Below are 19,956 nucleotides of genomic sequence, written 5' to 3' on the forward strand. Positions count from 1 at the left end.
AGTACAACTGTTGTGAATTCTACTACGGTTGACTCCGTATTTTTGCCACTTCGGAAACCAAACTGTGATTCGCTTAAAAGACTGTATTTATTCAGGAATTCATTAATCTGTCTTCTTTGCTTAAGAAAGGTAACGCAGAAGCAACAATACACGAAAAATCATTTAGCATCTGGTAAGTGACTGACGCAGTAACTGTTTTATTTGTATGAATCAACAGTAGCAGCCCTCATAATGCCATCTCTTATGAGCGAAATATTCATCGTATGGAGTATTTAAAGGCACCTCCTCTGATACACAGAATGAATGAATAGCTTGTATTACGGATGTTATTAAAGAACAATTTTCAAGTGATGTTCAAAATAGTCCTTTTATATCAGTACAAGCCAGCGAAATAACGGATGTCTCAACTAGAAGTCAAATGAGTGTAATTTTTCATTTTCCAAATAACGAGTCAGGAGAAATGCGTGAGAGATTCGTAGAGTTTCTTGACTATCTAAAGAGCGGAGTGCACAAGGCATAGCCACTGTTTTGTTGCAAGTGCTAACCAGTTGGAATAATGATAAAAACAAATTAGTATCGCAAACATACGACTGCTGCAGAGCAATGGCATGGAAAAATTATGGTGCCCATTCTGTTGTCAAACAAGCGTATCCTCACGCTCTCTTATCCACTGCTATGCACAGCAGTTTGTACCTAGTACTGCTCTAAGTTTGTAAAAAAAATTTTTGCAATTAAAATTTTCGGCAAATCTATCAGGATTCCACGCTGTTTTTTGCCGTTACTATAAAAGAAGCGAACTTCTGGTGGAAAGGGGATTTGAACTTCATTCACGCGCTGTACAAACCATTATTCTTCACTATGCAGACCTGAGAGCAGCATTTAATGATGTGATAAGCAGTGAAGGGTGGGGTAATAATTCTTCACATCAAGCAGTTGGGCTTAATACAAGTACACTGGGTGCCCAGACTTTTCTTTTTCTGCAACAGCTGTACAAATCGATTTTCCAGCATACAAGTATCTTGTTTGACATCCTGCAAAGTAAAACTCTGGAAATAAAACGTTGTAAGCTTGAAACTGAAAACTGCATTAAGGCTGTTGAAAGACTAAGATGTGAGGAAATTGTTCTGAAATTCATAGTGGAAGCTAAGAGCCTTATAAATTCTGCAGGAGCATCTGAAATTAACGGAACAAAAGTAAGTATTCAGAAATTGAGAAGGTTAATATTCGAAATAATTGGCACAGTAGTAGTAAATATCGAAACTAGATTCAAAGACTTCCATGAAACAGACTCTACAAAACTTGTAAATGAGGGAAGTTCTCAGGTTATAGTAAGCCAAACACTTTCTCTATACGTGAAGTTGAAAAATTAGTTAAAGTATATCCTTTTTTGACAATGAAAAGCTGAAAAAGCGAACTTACGTTTATTCACAGCAGTAAGGATTAACGTCTAGAGCGTCAGGACCTCCTTCAATCAATTATAAACAATGGATTAAAATACGTGTTCTCTTAGTGTATGAAATTACTGTCGTTGGTTCTTGCAATTCCAGCAACCAATGCGTCTTGCAAAATAAGCGTGAGTACATCAAAACGCGTTAAAGCCTATCTTCGCCACACAATGACAAAGAACAGACTGTCAAACTTGACGATATTGGCTATAGAGAAGGTAACTGTGAAATCAACCAATCGTCAGTCTATCATATCTCGTGTCATCGATGTTTACGCTCAGAAAAGGGACAGGAGAATAGAAAAAAACTTATAAAAAGATGTAAGGTGCGTTACTATGAGTTACATTTTTATGAATGTGTAACTATGTAACGTCCGCTTCTCGTGGTCTCGCGGTAGCGTTCTCGCTTCCCGAGCACGGGGTCCCGGGATCGATTCCCGACGGGGTCGGTGATTTTTCCTACCTCGAGATGACTGGGTGTTGTTGTGCCGTCTTCATCATCATCATCATTCATCCCCATCACGGTCGGAGGAAGACAATGGCAAACCACCTCCGCTAGGACCTTGCCTAGTAAAGCGGTGCGGGTCTCCCGCATCGTTCCCCTACGCTCTGTAAAGATGCATTGGACTTCATTTCCAACTATGTAATATTTTTATGCATTTATTTTTAACAATTTCTGTAGTTGTTTCAGTCTTAGTAGAAATATGTAACTAAGTTACTTTTGCACTATTTCTATTTTACAAGGTTTGTTTTAAGTTTTTTCTTCTTTTTTCGAAATCCGTAATTCTCAGACTACCCTACAAAAATATGCCACCCTTCGCCACTGCGAACCCGCTGTCCACTGTAGAGCCTGGCGTTGTTATATTTTGTGTGTTGTAGTGGGGGGGGGGGGGGGGGGGGGGAGGGAGGGAGGGCGGGGTGCAGAAGTTATTTGCAAGTATAAGAACTCATCCCGCAGACTGGGTCGCCTGCAGTTTTGCCTCTTTTCTAAAGTAACAAGACATTGATCGCACCGACGAGCCAGTGAGTGTCAGCACGGAGGGGATTCGGCCTGTTTTTCGTACCTTCACTACGATCCACTCATGTAGTTTACTGCGAATAGGTACATGAGTGTTTGTATCAACATTATCGGTGTGGTATACACCACTTCTAACAAACACCGAACAACGCGCTCCAGTACGCGGCCGCCAAATACATCGCTGGCCGCACGTCTCTGGGCGGCCCGCTGCTTCCATCGCTGGCCGTCTTCACACGCACGCTCCCTTGCGTGGCCGAGAAATACATCGCTGGCCGCACTTCTCCGGGCGGCTCGCGGCTACCATCGCTGGCCGCCTTCGCGCGCGCGCGTTTGTCAGCACACAGCAATTGGCTACGCCAGGAAACATTGCGATTGGTTTTCCCTGGAAAACAGCGACCCCAGCCGACGGCTCCATTAACTAGCAAGCCATATATAAACCCGGCCGCCGCCGCAAACTACAGTTCTCATCGGGAAGTGCAGTACGCCGTGTTCCAGCTGCTTGTGGATGACTCGCCGCACCACTCGAGGTTACCTGGCTGCTCGGCGGAAAATCTTGCGACTTCACTTGGAGAGACTGAACTTCGCTGGACTTGGGAATAATTACGGGACGTGCACCCCACCATACACATTCGGACATTGGTATAACCAAACTTTAATTCTGCATTACTTCTGAGTGTGAGCCTGGGTAGACGCTTGGCTAACATAATTGTTAAAAAGTGATTTGTAATTTAATAAACCAGGCTGAAGAGGTTATTGTGTTATTCCTGGTTATAACAATCGGTGATCAAGGGTTGCCCTTCTTTCTACATCTTCATAATATGTGTGTGTTGTGGACACTCCCGTCTTCGAAGATAAGAGCTGCACTCAAACGTTCCCTTTTGACGAATTCTCATGCACTTTTTCTCACTTCGACTGGCCCCTAAATCACTAGATCTCAATTCCCTACACATGTCTGGAACTGTTCACAATACCGAGTGGAACATCCCCGCAAATTCTTAGCTCTGCAGGATCCAGTTATGAATTAGTCGCTCGCGCTGGACATGCATTGCCTGAGGAAACTTGTCGACTCTCTTCTTTGCCGATTTGTGACCATTATGACGGCTACAGATGGTATTAGCAAGATGTCTTTGGTGTTCACTCATTTTTTGTCCAGTGCAATACTTATGGCGTTGTTTTTTTAAGTAGTTCAAGTAAATGTCGTGTCTGTTGAACCTCGTTTCTGTATTTGAGTCATTGTTTTCTGTTTCTACTCGTGAAATTGTCTCAGCACCCCGTGCTTTCCACTGAATACAGCGCTAAAATTAGTGTCATCGCGCTCCGAGCAATTATCGACCATGTTCAGACAGCATCTCCACACGAAGATCTGAAATTACGACTGGAGCGTCTTAGTGAACTGCGAGTAACGCCGTCGTCCTGTCTTCAAACCACCAGTGAAAGGGAAAGTTTACTGCGTCCTGAGGGGCGGTACGGTGCTTGATTACGATGATTTATCGCATGAAACGAACAGAACTACTACACTACTGGCCATTAAAATTGCTACACCACGAAGATGACGTGCTGCAGACGCGAAATTTAAACGACAGGAAGAAGATGCTGTGGTATGCAAATGATTAGCTTTTCAGAGGATTCACACAAGGTTGGCGCCGGTGGGGACACCTACAAAGTGCTGACAAGAGGAAAGTTTCCAACCGATTTCTCATACACAAACAGCAGTTGACCTGCGTTGCCTGGTGAAACGTTGTTGTGATGCCTCGTGTAATGAGAAATGCGTACCATCACGTTTCCGACTTTGATAAAGGTCGGATTGTAGCCTATCGCGATTGCGGTTTATCGTATCGCGACATTGCTGCTCGCTTTGGTCGAGATCCAATGGCTGTTAGCAGAATATGGAATCAGTGGGTTCAAGAGGTCAACACGGAACGCCGTACTGGATCCCAACGGCCTCGTATCACTAGCAGTCGAGATGACAGGCATCTTATCCGCATGGCTGTAACGGATCGTGCAGCCACGTCTCGATCCCTGAGTCAACAGATAGGGACGTTTGCAAGACAACAACCATCTGCACAAACAGTTCGACGACGTTTGCAGCAGCATGGACTAACAGCTCGGAGACCGTGGCTGCTGTTACCATTGACGCTCCATCACAGACACGAGCGCCTGCGATAGTGCACTCAACGACGAACCTGGGTGCACGAATGGCGAAACGTCATTTTCTCGGATGAATCCAGGTTCTGTATACAGCATCATGATGGTCGCATCCGTGTTTGGCGACATCACAGTGAACGCACATTGGAAGTGTGTATTCGTCATCGCCATACTGGCGTATCACCCGGCGTGATGGTATGGGGTGCTACTGGTTACACGTCTCGGTCACCTCTTGTTCGCATTGGCGGCACTTTTAACAGTGGACGTTAGATTTCAGATGTGTTACGATCCGTGGCTCTACCCTTCATTCGATCCCTGCGAAACTCTACATTTCAGCAGGATAATGCACGACCGCATATTGCAGGTCCTGTACGGGCCTTTCTGGTTACAGAAAATGTTTGACTGCTGCCCTGGCCAGCCCATTCTCCAGATATCTCACCAACTGAAAACGTCTGGCCAATGGTGGCCGAGCAACCGGCTCGTCACAAACTCACAATACGCCAGTCACTACTCTGGATGAACTGTGGTATCGTGTTGAAGATATATGGGCAGCTGTACCTGTACACGCCATCCAAGCTCTGTTTGATTCAATGCCCAGGCGTAGTAAGGCCTTTGTTACGGCCAGAGGTGGTTGTTCTGGGTACTGATTTCTCACGATGTATGCACCCAAATTGCGTGAAAATGTAATCACATGTCAGTTCTAGTATAATATATTTGTCCAATGAATACCCGTTTGTCATGTGCATTTCTTCTTGGTGTAGCAATTTTAATGGCCAGTGGATATTTCCCAGAGACAGAGCTCTAACAGTGTGGAATTATTATGTCGTAATGGAGGATGTACATTTCCTCCTTGACGCACTTTCTGAATTGTCGTTTATAAGCGTATCTTGTTTCCGCGAGAGATCGTTGCAGCTGTTTCGGTACTCTACGGGTATACAAAGAGCACAGGAAAATAATATATACTTTTGAATTCGTCGTAAAATTAGAAAAAAATTAAATCAGGTCACTAGAAGTACGAATATAGAACAACCCACATTATAAAAATGTAATTGGCAAATTAAAATATGCATAAAAGCGCATTAGGTTTCAGAACCAGTAACGAGGCATAAAAATTATAAAAATTCCCATTACAACAATGAACAGTGCTAGGATACGGTCGTGTGATTCAATGTTGGAGGTGACGAAATTTGGCCTTGTATCTGACATATGCTAATTATTCACCCTATTTTGGAACTGAATGATTACTAAATGAAATAAGAATCACAGTTAATTCGGTGTATCTCATTAAAGAAAACATTTAAACAGCAATGATATTATTCTGGTAAAGGTTTGACACGTCTGACAAACGAGCTGGGATAAGATTCAAATAATGGCGTAAGTGTAACAACTGCAATCGTAAAGTGGTACTGTGATTATCATGATGTTAGCAGAAAAGACAGAGAGTACTAAAGAGGAGAATGTTTTGAATCTGTCGGCAGAGTAAAGAGAGAGGTGGTCATTGAATCTGAATGTAAAGCTTCAAAGTGAAGCGCGAAGTTATGAAATTCTATAAAATGGCTTTAATGTCACAACACATCGTCTCACGTTGGCGGCTCTATCTCACAGTAGTAAACTGTAGGTGGAGGCCAAAGTGGGTGTAGAATCAGTTATTGGTGGCACACTGATGACTCGCCGACAGCTAATTGCGAATCAGCAGGAAATGTAAGTTCCTCGAGACATCTGCTCTGGCTGTGGACCCTGGTGGTCGATACTCGCTCCGGAGAATAAGTGAGAAGTCTCTCTCGAAAGACGTCAAAAGAAGTGTTCACTAAAAGAAAACTCGCATTTCTACTTTTTTGCTCTTTATTCTATTCAGATTGGCTGGAATATGGAAATTCGGAGCGCCGACCATAAAAGCGTTCAACAGAAAACGCTGCTCCCCTCCCTGGGCTATTCTTTAGGTGGTAAGCCAGTAATGTGTGTCCTGAAACTTCCTGGCAGTTTAAAACTGCGTGCCGGGCCGAGACTCGAATTCGGGACCTTTGCCTTTCGCGGGCAAGTGCTTTACCAACTTTTTTTTGTAATCTCATTTTGTTCGTGATTGTTCGTTCTATTTGTTCGTGGCGGACGTCCCATGACGCTTGTTCAAGTTTATCGGTGATCCATTAACTCAGGTTTTTTTTATTGCGGAGGGCAGCTAAACCTTCTGATCGAACACCCTGAGCTGCCGTGCCGGCGTTCTCCTGCGCAGGAGAGCTTATGTGAAGTTTGGAAGGTAGGGGTCGAGGTACTGCCGTAAGTAAAGCTGTGAGGACGGGTTCTGAGTCATGCTCGGGTAGCGCAGTTAGTAGAGAACCTGCCCGCGAAAGGTGAAGGTCCCGAGTTTGAGTCTCGATCCGCCATACAGTTTTAATATGCCAGGAAGTTTCGTATCAGCGCACACTCCACTGCAGAGTTCTCCTTCTGAATGTATGTCCTACCATTTAATACTGAAAAAAGGCACCTCACTCACTTTCTGTCTCTCTCTATGGGCAGTGACGTAGGTCCTTGTCAGCACAGTCGAGTTCCAAAAATGGTTCAAATGGCTTTGAGCACTATGGGACTTAACATCTGAGGTCATCAGTCCCCTAGAACTTAGATCTACTTAAACCGAACTAACCTAAGGACATCACACACATCCATGCTCGAGGCGGGATTCGAACCTGCGGCCGTAGCAGTCGCGCGGTTCCGGACTGATGCCCCCAGAACCGCTCGGCCACAATGGCCGGCAAATATCAGACAGTGAAGAGATTTCACCTAGCGGGATGCCGAAAACCGCCTAAAAACCACATCCAGGCTGGCCGGCACACCGACCGACGACGGTAATCCGCCGGGCGGATTCGATCCGGGGCCGGTGCGCCTACCCGAGTCCAGGAAGCAGCGCATTAGCGCTCTCGGCTAACCTCCAGTTTATTCTTATTAGCCAACTATGGTAGTTCTTGTGTTGCGAAAACAGTTGGTTTTGTGAAATCAACGTCCAGCAGTGTCTCACGCCTCCAGAGGGTCCAAAAAATGCAGATTCCCACTCCATTATAGAGATAGTATCTATGGTATCCAACATTTTCCGGAGAAAACAGCTTTCTGTGTTTTGCACACAATAGTGGCTTGGTTAAAAACAGCATTTCCTTTCATTCCACTTCTGGGTTGTAAAAGTGGTTGCGGCTCGGGACCTTACGCCACAGGAGATCTTATCTGTAATGGTTTGGGCGACCAGCGGCAGCGCTACAGAAGACTGTCCAGTGGCCTGCGAGCCATTCACCTGCGTGCTTCCCAGCGCTCGCTTGGAGAACCGCTCCAAGGGTGGCGGCCTGCGTGGCTCCACGGCTCTGTTGCTTTGTCCCAGTCTGTTTTCAACGTACACTTTTATTTAAATAGGGCATGCAAATTCGAATAAATGAGTAAGTGAAGAGTAATTTACATTAGTCAGCCACCGACGATCACTAGTACTGTTATGTATCACATTACTCGGTGTCGATTAATGATTCCGATGTAATGGATCTTTGCATTCTGATTTTACATATGTTATGGAACTATTTCCGAAAGAACAGTCACCTAACAACATAAATCTCTAAAATGAATTAATTCAAATGGTTCTGAGCACTATGGGACTCAACTTCTTATGTCATCAGTCCCCTAGAACTTAGAACTACTTAAACCTTACTAACCTAAGGACATCACACACATCCATGCCCGAGGCAGGATTCGAACCTGCGACCGTAGCGGTCGCGCGGTTCCAGACTGTAGCGCCTAGAACCGCTCGGCCACCCCGGCCGGCAATGAATTAATTCTAAGCCCTCTAAAAGCAAAGTCTTATTAGTCAAAACTGAATTGAAAAAGGCTATATTGACAAGGTCATGAAATATTGAACAATAACAAAGTAACCTAATTAGACTTCGATCCAAGCCAAAATTTTAAAAAATTGTACTTGGCAACTCCAACTTCCTTCTGATGAAATGGATAACACGCGACTACATCTTTATGAATCCAGTTGCACAACACAACCAATAACGAAAATTGTCCCAAGTAGCTTATTGTCAACTGTAGGAACAGCCCCGCATACAAATTAGGCTACGAACTGCTACCAAGTAACGAAACTTCCTGGCAGATTAAAACTGTGTGCCCGACCGAGACTCGAACTCGGGACCTTTGCCTTTCGCGGGCAAGTGCTCTACCATCTGAGCTACCGAAGCACGACTCACGCCCGGTACTCACAGCTTTACTTCTGCCGTAAAGCTGTTACATAACTCTTTAAGTTACATACTTACACTGGTGCTGTCACAACATTATTTTACTTTAAAAAACAAGACACAGATAGACTAGATATACTTGAAAAGTGGATCATTACAAAAATAATGGGTGAAATACAGACAGAACGGCGTTTGGAACGTGAGTAACAAGAAAGAAACCTACGGAAAACATATGAAACACCGGAAATTATAGCAACGTGCAGATTACATCCTTTTTGATATCCCTACCGAAAGAAAGAGGAAAGGCTAACGAAACAAAATTTCCTGTATTTCTAGTAGAAGAAGCAGACGACATCCTGGTTCAGAGACATAAGGGAAGTGCTGGAAACAAACAACATCGAAAAATCAGAAACAACAGATTGAAACTCCTGTCTGACATAAATGCTCGATTTAGAAGATTACAAAAAAAGGCCTAAAAACAAAAGACAGCGTTAAGAAAACATGGAAGATTGCTGAAGAAAACGACGCAACAATGAACTGTAGCTGTTGCGTGAACGCTGTAGATAAATAAGATAAAATAAATTGCAGAGACAGACAGCTTCAAATGGATGTAGGATGCAGTAGATGTGCAGAAATAAAGAGACTTGCGCAAGATAGACTAGTACGGTGAGAAGACAACAACAACATTATTCGCCGACATACATCATTCCTCTGTCGAATACATCTGCCTTCGCTTATACACAGTGGTCCAGTGAGCTAACTAATGCGCCGACCTTTATTTAGAGTATATTAAATCGGCGATTTATTATTTTATTTTTCTCTTTTTGAGATTTATGGGACACTACTAAGTAGCCATACAATGAAACAGCAGGAAATTTCATAACAGTGAGAAGAGCTATATGAGTAAGTTAATTTCAGAAGACCTCTGCTGATCTCAAGCCTACATATACACAACATTGGGTGCGTGGCAGAGAATGGCTGACGTACCACTGTCACTGTTAAGATTGTGCGAAAATTTTAGTGCATTTCTACACTACTGGCCATTAAAATTGCTACACCAAGAAGAAATTCAGATGATAAACGGGTATTCATTGGACAAATATATTATACTAGAACTGACATGTGATTACATTTTCACGCAATTTAGGTGCATAGATCCAGAGAAATCAGTACCCAGAACAACCACCTCAGGCCGTAATGACGGCCTTGATACGCCTGCGCATTGAGTCAAACAGAGCTTGGATGGCATGTACAGGTACAGCTGCCCATGCAGCTTCAACACGATACCACAGTTCATCAAGAGTAGCGACTGGCGTGTTGTGACGAGCCACCATTGACCAGACGTTTTCAATTGGTGAGGGATCTCGAGAACGTGCTGGCCAGGGCAGCAGTCGAACATTTTGTGTGTCCAGAAAGACCCGTACAGGATCTGCAACATGCGGTCGTGCATTATCCTGCTGAAATGTAAGGTTTCGCAGGGATCAAATGAAGGGTAGAGCCACGGATCGTAACACATCTGAAATGAAACGTCCACTGTTCAAAGTGTCGTCAATGCGAAGAACAGGTGACCGAGACGTGTAACCAATGGCAACCCATACCATCACGCAGGGTGATATGCCAGTTTCGCGATGACGAATACACGCTTCCAATGTGCGTTCATCGCGATGTCTCCAAACACGGATGCGACCATCATGATGCTGTACACAAAACCTGGATGCATCCGAAAAAATGACGTTTTACCATTCGTGCACCCAGGTTCCTCGTTGAGTACACCATCGCAGGCGCTCCTGTCTGTGATGCAGCGTCAAGGGTAACCGCAGCCACGGCCTCCGAGCTGATAGTCCATGCTGCTGCAAACGTCGTCGAACTGTTCGTGCAGATGGTTGTTGTCTTGCAAACGTCCCCATCTGTTGACTCAGGGATCGAGACGTGGCTGCACGATCCGTTACAGCCATGCGGATAAGATGCCTGTCATCTCGACTGCTAGTGATACGAAGCCGTTGGGATCCAGCACGGCGTTCCGTATGACGCTCCTGAACCCACGGATTCCATATTCTGCTAACAGTCATTGGATCTCGACCAACGCGAGCAGCAATGTCGCGATACGATAAACCGCAATCGCGATAGGCTACAATCCGACCTTTATCAAAGTCGGAAACGTGATGGTACGCATTTCCCCTCCTTACACGAAACATCACAACAACCAGGCAGCGCCGGTCAACTGCTGTTTGTGTATGAGAAGTCGGACTGAAACTTCTGTCATGTCAGCACCTTGTAGCTGTCGCCAACGGCGCCAACCTTGTGTGAATGCTCTAAAAATCTAATCATTTGCATATCACTGCATCTTCTTCCTGTCAGTTAAATTTCGCGTCTCTAGCATGTCATCTTCGAGGTGTAGCAATTTTAATGGCCAGTAGTGTATCTTGTGACCTGAGCTTGGAGTCCAATAAAAACCACAAGGAGCTTAGCAGCAGAACTTGGACTGCAGAGAGCGACTGCTCGGGTTAGTATTATACTACTTCTCGTACAAACGAAAACTGCTTAAGGATTGGTAGGTACTGCGCCTGTTTTTACAGATGCGAGAGGAATTGGCCACTGTCCATGAACAGCTGGAAGCTGTGTCGGCCCCAGTCGACGGGCGTCGGGCTGTCGGCTCGGGCTGCGGTGGTGCCGGAGGTCCCGAGACCAATGCTCTGGCATCCCTGGAGCTCGTAGCGTCACCTAGGACCCCGGACGGTGAACGGCGAAAAGTGGCGGGATTGCGAAACTCTGGGCGGAAGGCGAAAGTGAGCACTGGCCGCACGGCTGCCGCCCTATCGCCTCCAAACCAGATTTGAAGAACTGCTCACTGTTGAAAGTACGTCTGAGCCAGCACGGGATGCGACGTTTGTTTTGGCTGGTGTTAATCACCGCGAAGGGTTCAAACGGGCGCAGAGGGTGGGACTCCTTGTCATTGGGAGCTCCAGCATGAGACGGGTGATGGAGCACCTTAACCCATTACTGGCCGTTGTCCCTTTTTTGGGACGCGTATATTTTACTTATTTATACGTAATCAATGGAGATTTTAGCCTTTATTGTGGCACCTGTAGGTTCAACTAACTGTTATAATGCCTGTAAATGTAAAATAAATAACTTTTTTCTAAGTACTTCATGCCAGGAAACTTATAAACTTGCCGATTTTTTGTTGTCGCACTTGGCAACACTGTATGTCTGCTGGTAGTTCCTAGACGACAATGAGCTGTGATTTAGTTGTCTGGGCGTGTTTGTTATGAACATGTGGATGTTGGGGTTGGGTTGGTTTGGGGAAGGAGACCAGACAGCGCGGTCATCGGTCTCATCGGATTAGGGAAGGAAGCCGGCTGTGCCCTTTCAAAGAAACCATCCCGGTATTTGCCTGGAGCGATTTAGGGAAATCACGGAAAACCTAAATCAGGATGGCCGGACGCGGGATTGAACCGTCGTCCTCCCGAATGCGATGTGGATGTCCGTGTAAGATTACGTATACTTCAGATTTTTTCAAGTAAGTGCAGTATCGATATATTTTATGCGTGCCAATTAATCACTATCATTTATTGTTGATGTGACCATATGGGTGGCGTGGAGCTACTGGACAAGCAGATATCACTTTATAGGACGAGGATAAGGTCAAAGAAATGGTGGTGGCCATTATTCACACAGATGATAGATATCTGCATAGTAAACGCGTGGCGTGCATACCAAATAGCTAAAACTAATGAGAAGCTCTCACTTTTGGATGTCCGACGGAGAATAGTGATGTTTTACCTATCAAAGGAAACAGGATCAGTACCAAAACTCAGAGGACCACAAGGAAGCAAATTGATGGGAGGACTGGTGAGCACAGTTGTACGACTAGATCGTGGAAATCATTTCATTGGGCCAAGTAAAACACAGAAGAGATGTGCTTACTGCAAGAAAAAAAAATTGTGATAGGTGCAATGTTGGTGTACACAAGTGTTTTGCTTCATTTCATACTGAATAGACATTCAATAATATTAAAACATTCTTTATTTATTGTTTGTGTTGTTTCTCACAATATCATGCATGGAGAATAAGGTTGTGAATTTGGATAGCGCATTTGGCCGATGTCCCAAAAATGGGTCGGTGTATAGTTTTTGTTCTAATAAACTGTAAACTTTCAAAACAACTTTTTATTCAATTAATCACTCAATGTAACGTATTTATGTATAAAAGTTTGCAAAAAATGATCCGATACAGTTTTGGCCAGTAATGGGTTAAGGAAATATTGCTTACCGGGGGTCACGTCAAGAGATGTGGAGGAGGCTCTGTCGGCAGGGCAATGGGTGCAAATTGTGTCTCATGACGCCTGCCACCAGGGTTCTGAGGTCATTAGGCGGTGGTTGGGATGGAAGAGAGCTCATATTTTGCAGCATCGTTCCGAGAACCTGTGGCGGTTCTCTATTTTGGAGCCGAGTAGGATACGAGTATTTAAACCAAACTCTCAGACGATTCTGTTACTATCTCGAATGCAGATTTCTCAACCTCCATCATCGGGTAGTGTATTCTAGGACTCACCTTACTAGGTCAGACGTGCACTACACGCAGAAAGTGACTACTAGACTAGCAAAATACGTATGGCATGCATATGTGGTTTTTTTTTTTTTTTTTTAGGATGGAGAAATCTCTCCACAGGGCCGATAAGATAAGTTCAGATTTTAGATAGAGAATAATAATACTTGTATTAAATAAAGACAATGGCATTCGCTACGGCAGTTGGGAGAAAGACTATATTAATACAGTACTGCAATAGCGTCTATGGAAAGGTCCCAGAACTAACTTCGCTTATGAACGGTGACAATACCCACGCACAGTACTATTAACAGAAAGCTGGTTGAAATCACATGTTCACAGCAATGAAATTTTGAATTCCGATTGGAATGTACGTCTCAAAGAAAGATTGAGTTCCGGCGATGAAATCGTATTTATAACCGTAAAAAATACTACGCTGTATTGTGGCGCTTGCACAGATTTCAAACCCATAATAATTTGGACGAAGACAAGTGTTAAAAATGAATCAAATATGGTCATCGGATGCTTCTATGGACCCCCTATTTCTGGAGCAGCGTGCTATTCAGAAGAGATCTCAACCCGCTCGTACTCTTGCCGATTTATGGACAGCCCTGCAGGATTCATGGTGCCAATTCTCCCCAGCACTATTTCAGACATCAGTCGAGTCCATGCCACGTCGTGTGGGGGCACTTCTGCGTGCTAGCGCAGCCCTACACGATGTTAGGCAGGTGTACCAGTTTCTTTGGCTCTTCAGCGTATATGTACATACTTAATCAAAAATAAGATAGGAGCCTCAAATTTTAAAGTTCCCTTTCACAGACATGGATCAAATGTCAAATACATTTGGCAGCGGACCTTTTCATGAAAATAAGAGCTATCCTGAGAGAAAAGTAGTCTTTAATTTTTAGCCGGCCGTTGTGGCCGAGCGGTTCTAGGCGCTACAGTCTGGAACCGCGCGACCGCTACGGTCGCAGGTTCGAATCCTGCCTCGGGCATGGATGTGTGTGATGTCCTTAGGTTAGTTAGGTTTAAGTAGTTCTAAGTTCTAGGGGACTGATGACCACAGCAGTTAAGTCCCATAGTGCTCAGAGCCATTTGAACCATTTTTTCTTTAATTTTTAAAGTATTGCACAGTATAACTGTTCTTGGGTATTTGTGTTTATGATAATCTGTTAGTTTATGTACAGTACCTCGTCAATGTGTACGGAATCACAGCATGGAGAGGGGATTAATTTTAACATATGTCTCGTTTTATTAGTACGAGGGGCGTTCAGAAAGTAAGCTCCGATCGGTCGCAAAATGGAAACGACTATGAAAATCCGATAAAGCTTTGCACAGATGTGTTGGGTAGTGTCTCTAGTATAACCCCAGTTAGCATCACGTCGCTCTTCTCATTTCTGAGCTCGCAGTGAGTGCGTAAAGATGTCTAGAAAATAGTGTCTGCCGCCAAGTACGAGGGCCTGGTGAGAAATTTCGCCTGAAGCTATGCAGCTAACATTACATAACTGTCGTGCTGTTTCGTCTTCACGACAATTCTCAGCCGCATTCTGCAGGGGCAATGAAGATGCTCCTGCATCGTTTTCACATGGAAATGTTAGATTACCCACAATACAGTCCGCAATTGTCTCCCCCTGAGTTTCATCTCTGGTCACATGAACCGCTGTCTTTGAAGACAACATTTTGACACAGACAACGAGGCGTAGGCCAGCGTGGAGAATTGGCGGAAAGCACTGGCGGCTGCCTTCTATGATGAGGCTATTGAAAAGTTGGTACAACGCTATGACAAAAGTCTAAGTCAGAACGGCGACTATGTAGAGAAGTAGCTGAAAGGTGTAGCTAATTGTTACAAGTAAAACATTTTTGATGTTCACCGTGGTTTCAATTTGGCAATCAATTGGAGCTTACTTTCTGAACAGGCCTCGTATTTATTTGACGTGGTCTTAGTCTGGTAGAAGTAACGGTTTCGCTTGTCGTGGATGCCGATATGAGAGACTATTCTTGCTTTTAGTTACAATTTTCGTTACAATTTCGTAGCGTTGCGGCTTCTCTACACACCACAGTTCATCGGCAAACGGCCTCATTGAGCTCCTCTGCTACTCACAATTAAGTGCCTGGCAGAGGGTTCATCGAACCACCTTCAGGCTATTTCTCTGGCGTTCCACTCTTGAACAGCTCGCGGAGAAACGAAAATTTGTCTTTGCGTGCAAGCTCTGGTTTCTCTTATTTTGTAATTACTATCATTTCTCTCTGTGCAGGTGGTCACCAATAAAATATCTTCACACTTTGAGGAGAAAGCTGGTGATCGAAATTCATGAGGTCCGGCCGCATCGAAAACCGCCATTGTTGTAATAAGTGTCACCAAAATTCGTGTTTCATATCCATGGCACTCTCTCCCTTATTTCGCGACAATACAAAACGAGTTGCTCTTCTTTGAAGTTTTTCGACATACTCCGTCAAGCCTATCTGATGTGGGTCCCACACCGCACAGCAGTACTCCAGAAGAGGGCGGACAAGCGTAGTGTAAGCACTCTCTTTAGTAGATCTGTTACATCTTCTAAGTGTTCTGCCAGTAAATCGCAGTCTTTGGTTTGCTTTCCCCACAACATCATCTACATAATCGTTCCAATTTAAGTTATTCCTAATTGTAATACCTAAGCATTTCGTTGCGTTTATAGCGTTTAGATTTGTGTGATTTATCTTGTAACCGAAATATAACGGATTCGCTTTAGTACTCATGTGGATGGCTTCACGCTTTTCATTATTTGGAAAAATCATTTTGCGATTCCTTTTGATCATCTGATAACTTTATAAGGCGAAAATTACAGCATCATCTGAAACCAAACTACAGGGTGTTTCAAAAATGACCGGTATATTTGAAACGGCAATAAAAACTAAACGAGCAGCGATAGAAATACACCGTTTGTTGCAATATGCTTGGGACAACAGTACATTTTCAGGCGGACAAACTTTCGAAATTACAGTAGTTACAATTTTCAACAACAGATGGCGCTGCAAGTGATGTGAAAGATATAGAAGACAATGCAGTCTTTGGGTGCGCCATTCTGTACGTCGTCTTTCTGCTGTAAGCGTGTGCTGTTCACAACGTGCAAGTGTGCTGTAGACAACATGGTTTATTCCTTAGAACAGAGGATTTTTCTGGTGTTGGAATTCCACTGCCTAGAACACAGTGTTGTTGCAACAAGACGAAGTTTTCAACGGAGGTTTAATGTAACCAAAGGACCGAAAAGCGATACAATAAAGGATCTGTTTGAAAAATTTCAACGGACTGGGAACGTGACGGATGAACGTGCTGGAAAGGTAGGGCGACCGCGTACGGCAACCACAGAGGGCAACGCGCAGCTAGTGCAGCAGGTGATCCAACAGCGGCCTCGGGTTTCCGTTCGCCGTGTTGCAGCTGCGGTCCAAATGACGCCAACGTCCACGTATCGTCTCATGCGCCAGAGTTTACACCTCTATCCATACAAAATTCAAACGCGGCAACCCCTCAGCGCCGCTACCATTGCTGCACGAGAGACATTCGCTAACGATATAGTGCACAGGATTGATGACGGCGATATGCGTGTGGGCAGCATTTGGTTTACTGACGAAGCTTATTTTTACCTGGACGGCTTCGTCAATAAACAGAACTGGCGTATATGGGGAACCGAAAAGCCCCATGTTGCAGTCCCATCGTCCCTGCATCCTCAAAAAGTACTGGTCTGGGCCGCCATTTCTTCCAAAGGAATCATTGGCCCATTTTTCAGATCCGAAACGATTACTGCATCACGCTATCTGGACATTCTTCGTGAATTTGTGGCGGTACAAACTGCCTTAGACGACACTGCGAACACCTCGTGGTTTATGCAAGATGGTGCCCGGCCACATCGCACGGCCGACGTCTTTAATTTCCTGAATGAATATTTCGATGATCGTGTGATTGCTTTGGGCTATCCGAAACATACAGGAGGCGGCGTGGATTGGCCTCCCTATTCGCCAGACATGAACCCCTGTGACTTCTTTCTGTGGGGACACTTGAAAGACCAGGTGTACCGCCAGAATCCAGAAACAATTGAACAGCTGAAGCAGTACATCTCATCTGCATGTGAAGCCATTCCGCCAGAAACGTTGTCAAAGGTTTCGGGTAATTTCATTCAGAGACTACGCCATATTATTGCTATGCATGGTGGATATGTGGAAAATATCGTACTATAGAGTTTCCCAGACCGCAGCGCCATCTGTTGTTGAAAATTGTAACTACTATAATTTCGAAAGTTTGTCTGCCTGAAAATGTACTGTTGTCCCACGCATATTGCAACAAACGGTGTATTTCTATCGCTGCTCATTTAGTTTTTATTGCCGTTTCAAATATACCGGTCATTTTTGAAACACCCTGTAAGAGGGCTACTCAGATTAATTCCTAAGTCGTTTATTTAGATCAGGAACAGCAGAGGGCCTATAACATCCTTGGGAACGCCAGATATTACTTCTGTTTTACTCGTTAACTTTTCGTGAATTATTACGAACTGTGAGCTTTCTGACTGGAAATCACAAATCGAGTCATACAACTGAGATGATACTCTATAGGCAGTCAATTTGATTAGAAGTCGCTTCTGAGGAACGGAGTCAAAAGCCTTCTCGAAGTCTAAAAATATGGAATTAATTTAACGTCCCCTGTCGATAGCATCCATTACTTCTTGATACTGAAGAGCTAGCTGTGGTTCACCAGAATGATGTTTTCTGTATCCGTGTTGGCTAATTGTGAATAAATCGTTTTCTTCGAGGTAATTCAGTACGCTCGTGTGTTCCCAAATCCTGCTGTAAATAGACGTTACTGATATGGGTCTGAAATTCAGCAGATTACCGTTGTTTCTTTTCTTGTGTATTGGTATGACATGCGTAAGTTTCCAGTGTCCGGGTACGGATCTTTCTAAGAGCAAACAGTTGTATATGATTGTTAAGTATGGAGCTGTTATATCAGCATACTCTGAAAGGAACCTGACTGGTATTCAATGTGGAGCGGAGGTCTTGCCTTTCTTAAATGTTTTAAGCTCCTTCGCTACACAGAGGATATTTAAATGTAAGTTACCTATGTTCTCACTAACATTAATACTAATACTTCTACTATAGTAACATATGATAATGTTAGGATCACTAACCTTTGGAGAACAGTGAAGAAGTATATTCTCCTATGCAGCTTCACTGTTTCTCGCTACTGCAGCCTGCGATGGACACACACACACACAAAACACAATTTACTACTATCGGAAAGTATCTAGATTCGTTGTTCCGTAACAGATTTGCCACCATTTTGGGTTGAGAGCAAGACTTTTTTGCCTCCAGACAGTATGGCAATGGATCAGAGCACATCACTTATATTTCACTGATTCTTCTCGTTCTTCTTGGATATTCTTACGGCCACCTCGCTTCACTCTTCCATTACTGGGCCGAGAGATCGTAGAGCTTTTGGGCTTCGTTTCTGTCCCCGACATTATTCGATCTGAGTATTGAGCATGCAGTAAAGAAAATAAAAGAAAATTTTGGAGTAGGAATTAAAATCCATGGAGGAGAAATAAAAACTTTGAGGTTTGCCAATGACATTGTAATTGCGTCAGAGACAGCGAAGGACCTTGAAGAGCAGTTGATCGCAATGGACAGTGTCTTGAAAGGAGGGTATAAGATGAACATTAAAAAAAGAAAAAGGAGGATAATGGAATGTAGCCGAATTAAATCAGCTGATGCTGAGGGAATTAGATTAGGAAATGAGACAAAGTAGTAGATGAGTTTTGCTGTTTGGGGAGCAAAATAACTGATGATGGTTGACGTAGAGAGAATATGAAATGTAGATTGGCGATGGCAAGGAAAGCATTTCTGAAAGAGGGAAATTTTTTAACATCGAGTATAGATTTAAGAGTCAGGAAGTCTTTTCTGAAAGTATTTGTATGGAGTGAAGCCATATATGGAAGTGAAACATGGGCGATAAATAGTTTAGACAATAAGAGAACAGAAGCTTTCGACATGTGGTGCTGCAGAAGAATGCTGTGACGATTAGATGGCTAGATCACGTAATTAATAACGAGGTTCTGAGTAGAACTGGGGAGAATTTGTGGCACAACTTGACTAGAAGAAGGGATCGGTTCGTAGGACACGTTATGAGGCATCAAGGGATCACCAATTTAGTACTGGAGGGAAGCGTGGGGTGTAAAAATCGTAGAGGGAGACCAAGAGATGAATACACTTAGCAGATTCAGAAGGATGTAGGTTGCAGCAGTTACTCTCAGATGAAGTTAACACAGGGTAGTATAGGATGGAGAGCTGCATCAAACCAGTCTCTGGACTGAAGACCACAAGAACAGACTCATCTACAGATCTAACTCGTCTGTGCTATGGTGTCTTGCTTTTTCTGAGACAGTATTAGCTGGAAGGTTTGGGATATTAAATTCCTCTTTTACTCAATTATGTTGAAAACAGTTTTACCTCTTAAAGACTTTCTAGCAGTCCTCGGTTTATCTTTAACGATCTGGTGTGCTGATTTCGTTACAGTAACAGCTGGTTGTTTCCCTATTACCTATTGTATCCAGATATGGCCCATGGGCAGA

At 44.0% G+C, this 19,956-nt stretch overlaps 1 protein-coding gene across 1 annotated transcript in view; it reads left to right on the forward strand.

Moving 5' to 3' along the window:
* LOC124554754 (serine-rich adhesin for platelets-like) overlaps positions 1 to 19,956 on the forward strand; it is a 482,463-nt gene that overhangs the window by 267,736 nt on the left and 194,771 nt on the right. The gene's annotated exons all lie outside the window — the stretch shown is intronic.

This window comes from Schistocerca americana, chromosome X (assembly GCF_021461395.2).
Source record: "Schistocerca americana isolate TAMUIC-IGC-003095 chromosome X, iqSchAmer2.1, whole genome shotgun sequence".
NCBI classification, from domain to species: Eukaryota; Metazoa; Arthropoda; class Insecta; order Orthoptera; family Acrididae; genus Schistocerca; species Schistocerca americana.